We start from the raw sequence: 3772 nt of genomic DNA, 5'->3' as shown, positions 1-3772 counted from the left end.
ATGACTCATATTTTTCGTGCCTAGTTAGAAATAAAGGAAGAGTCACAGATGCAGAAAGAAGATAAAGTCAGCAGAATCAATGCAATCTTAAGTCACACTAGAAATTGGAGAGAAGTTCCGAGATCCGTTTTTATTTTTATAATTTAGGAAATGGTATGTGAATCAATCATATCCAAATCTCACAGGCCTCAAAAGCTACAGCTGACATTCGAGTTATAGAGAAAACTCAGGCATTGCAAGTACGTTACATTATCCTGAATTCTCCTTTAGTCATTTTTCCATGTCATTTGACTATGACTGTCAGTTTAGATTGCTCTAGGTATAGCACAATTATTTCAGATGAAGATGGTTGGCAATAATATATAGAACAAAATGATAACTTCTATAAAATATATTTCTTTATTTGACACCATATATTGACATTCCTAATATACTTATTAACTATAAATATTCAAATTAGAACAAGCTTAAAAATAAGAATAAACTAACATTTTCCATATAACAGCTTTTATCATAAAATTTTTCCAATATATTTAAACATAATTCTTTTATACACCCATTGACTTCAAGTTATTTTCAGAGTCTTTCTATTTGCCTCAAATGTTCTCCATAGCTCTTTAGGTAATGCAGTTGTTCTAAGCACTTACTTCACTTAAGTATATCTAGCCGGTGATGACCATTTCTTTATAAGCTACATAGATCAGCTTTACCAGCTCCTTTCACCTCCAATATATCACTGCCTTGCAAAAAAGAGGGATCTCAGATGTCAACTTCTGCTACACTGCTTCAACGTGTCTCTTGCTACAATTCATAAAACTTACTGTCCTACTATTGATATTGGATATCAAAGAATATGGACCAAAATTCCTCTCAAAATTTACTATCCAACAAAGAATAAGTAGTGTTGGAGGAAAGGATTTGAAGTATTTTGCTGTGTATTCAACTAAACTAAAGATGGAAGACAAAAGTATTCTGCCTAAAAAGCAAAAAATTAAAAGACATATTCTAGATATTTTTAAATTGAGAGTATCATCTTTTCATAGGAATTATAACTTCACTTTTATCATTATTTACAACAAATTTCATGCCTTATTTTTAATCAGGAAAAGTCTGTCTTGGATTCATTAGGTTTGTGCCATGGAAAAACATCGCTATAGATGTTTTATCTTGATTTTACATAGCTGTTTTCTCCACAAGTGAATGACATTTAAGCTGAATATGTTTTATTCCTACCTGTTACCAGGAACTCCACGACTTTGTTAAGAGTACATGCTCAGCAAGTACTAACAGAGTGAGTGAATAAAAGAATCGTTGATAAATAAACAGATGGATGAATCATTGTGAGGAGAGACTCCATTTTATTGTTAATATCACACATACACAGGCTCATTCCCACCCCATTAGTCTCTTCACTGCCCCTCTTACATCTTTGTTTCTGAGGGTGTAGATTAGAGGGTTAAGACTAGGTGTGACAACAGTATAAAACAGAGCAATGAACTTGCTTTGATCTCGAGAATTTCCTGATGGTGGCTGGAGATACATGCACATGGCCAGAAAGAAAAGAGAGATACAACCATAAGATGAGCTCCACATGTTCCAAACACTTTCCGAAGCCCAGCAGTTAACTGCATCCTCAGTACAGCCTGGATGATGGCACCATAGGAAGTGAAAATGGGGTGAGAAGTAGGAGAACAAAATGGAGCTTGTGATCATGAGGGTCAGCTTATTTGCATGGGTACTGACCCACAATAATCACAAAAGTGCTGGAACTTCACAGAAAAGTGATCTACTTGGCGATGTCCACACAGGGGTACCCAGAAGGTAAAGGAGGAATGAAGTGCTGAGTTTATAAAACCACTTACCCAAGAAGCCGCAGCCAACAAGCGGCAGAAACGAGGGTGCACGAGGAGAGTGTAATGCAAAGGTCTACACACAGCTGCATAACGGTCATAGGACATCACCACCAGTAGCACACACTCTGCGGTTCCCAGTGTGAGAACAAAGTAAAGTTGAACCATGCAACCAGCATAAGAGATGGTCTTTTCCAGACCCCAGAGATTGTCCAGCAACTGAGGAATAGAGCTGGTGGTGTAGCAGAGATCCAGAAATGAGAGATTTGAAAGGAAGAAATACAACGGAGTGTGGAGATGGGAGTCCAGGTATGACAGGATAATGATGAGCAGGCTTCCTACCAGTGTCATCAAGTAGAAGATCAAAATAACCACAAAGAAAACTACTTCCAGATAAGGCCAATTAGAAAATCCAACTAAAATAAAGTACCCCTCAGAGCTAGCATTGACTTTTCCATCATCATTCATTTCCTATTACCTGAGAGAAAAAAAAATAAAGTCAGGTAAACTCAAAAAATAGTAAACAAGTGCTGTGCTCCAAAAAACATCAGGACACATTAAAAAAATAAAATCCAGTTTGAAGGGCTTGCCATCATTTAATTGTAAGACAATTTAACCATTAGTAGTAATGAATTTAACAAAAGAAGAATTAGAAAGCTCATACTGATATAAAAGTAAAAGAGAAAATAAATGAATAATGGGGAACAGGATATGTACATACTCTAAAATATCTCCTCACAACTTTCTTGTTAATTTCAAATTGAAAATAGTAAAGTTTATAGTAGAAAACCTGGCAGACACCACCATAACCAAGTGATTTTATTGATCTTAAGATCACCTGTATTTGTACAAACCAACATCATGAGACTGCTGAGATGATGCTCTGAACATGATGTCACTTCAGTGATATTTATGCTAAAACTACACAGACTAATTCTAATAATGAAGACACATGAGAAAACTCAAATTGAGAGAAATAGCTTGCTTGTACAATTCAAAAGTATCAAGTTTAAGTAGACAAACAAAGGCCGAGGCACTGGTCCAGATGAAAGGAGACTAATGAGACATGATTTCTCAGTGTATGATCTGGGATTTTTTTTAAAAAAACTAGCTATTAACAAAATTATTGAGACAATTTAAGAAAACTCACTGTGGACTATGGATTAGATAATAATATTGTGCCCATATTAAATTTGCTGATTTGGGTACTGTGCAGGACTTATATAAAATAACATCCTTCTTCTTAGACAAGAAACATTGAATAAAGTATTTGGTGTAAAGGTACGTGGCATCTCCAACTTACTCTCAGCTAGTCCAGAAAAGAGATAGATGATAAATAGATAGATTAGATAGATAGATAGATAGATAGATAGATAGATAGATAGATAGAAAATAGATGATGTAACAAAGCTTTGGGGAAATGTAAACTAATGCTCAATCTGGTTATAGGGTAAATGCTAGTCTTTGTACTACTTTTTTGCAACTCTGCTCTAAGTTTGAAATTTTACCATAATAAAAGTCACAAAAAATAGAAAATAATTTTTTAATTTTATATTTTATTCATATGTTTGCCTTTTTATAGAAATATAACTATCAAGTTCTTCTCATTCATTTTATGGTGACTTCTAGGTAAATGGTAATTGAAAGAAATTTCTAATCTAGCTAAGGAAAATAATTTCCATAAAACACAAAATCTTTCTTTGTTAATTAATAAGGAACTTTAGTTTTCTTTTCAGCATTTTCAGGTTATTTTCATAAATGTGATTATAGAAAACATAAAAATTACAATCCCAATAATCTTACATATGGATGAAATAATATGTTGAAAATATTGAATTTGGTAGTGATTTCAAAATGTTCACGTAAAGTGAAAAAAATGTTTAGCTTCAATTAGATAAGAAGCTTATCTTCTGATTTGTTTG

At 33.8% G+C, this 3772-nt stretch overlaps 1 pseudogene; it reads right to left on the bottom strand.

Moving 5' to 3' along the window:
- Positions 1-1386: 1386 nt before the first annotated feature.
- Positions 1387-2318, bottom strand: LOC108528410 (olfactory receptor 2J3-like; annotated as a pseudogene).
- Positions 2319-3772: the final 1454 nt, after the last annotated feature.

Source organism: Rhinopithecus bieti, unplaced genomic scaffold (assembly GCF_001698545.2).
Source record: "Rhinopithecus bieti isolate Rb0 unplaced genomic scaffold, ASM169854v2 scaffold_5150, whole genome shotgun sequence".
Lineage (NCBI taxonomy): Eukaryota > Metazoa > Chordata > Mammalia > Primates > Cercopithecidae > Rhinopithecus > Rhinopithecus bieti.
Note: the sequence above shows the minus strand (reverse complement) of the source record. Positions and strands in the feature narration are given on the sequence as shown.